Source organism: Sarcophilus harrisii, chromosome 2 (genome assembly GCF_902635505.1).
Source record: "Sarcophilus harrisii chromosome 2, mSarHar1.11, whole genome shotgun sequence".
NCBI classification, from domain to species: domain Eukaryota; kingdom Metazoa; phylum Chordata; class Mammalia; order Dasyuromorphia; family Dasyuridae; genus Sarcophilus; species Sarcophilus harrisii.
Window position 1 is genome coordinate 491772157 of NC_045427.1, and position 442 is coordinate 491772598.

Sequence of the window (442 nt, forward strand, 5' to 3'; positions counted from 1 at the left end):
CCTCCCCCCAACATCATAAAACATTTAGTCTGGAGGAGGCCCGTCAGCCCAAGACTGAAAATCAGAAAGATGTCTAAATGAGGGGAAATTTTGGCCCACAGTAGAATTTCAAGATAGAATGTTTCCTACTTCCTGCCTTCTCTTGAAGGAAGCAAGAAGTGTTCAAGCCCTAAGAATTCTCTACCAGCTCCTTCTTCCCTAATCTTCATTCAGCCCTGACTGGTGGCCCTTCTGGGCAAAGGACCAAAGTGGGATGGAAGAAAGTAAGATGAAAAATGGATAGAGACAGCCATAGAAAAATTAGAAGTGACTACAGAAGAAACCTTGAACTAGAATCCGCACTCCCCTCAACCACAGCCCTCTATTCCAACTCTTTGGCCCTCCCTTCTTCTCCATCCACACCCACGCACCTCGTCATTCTGGGACACAGGAACCTCATTGT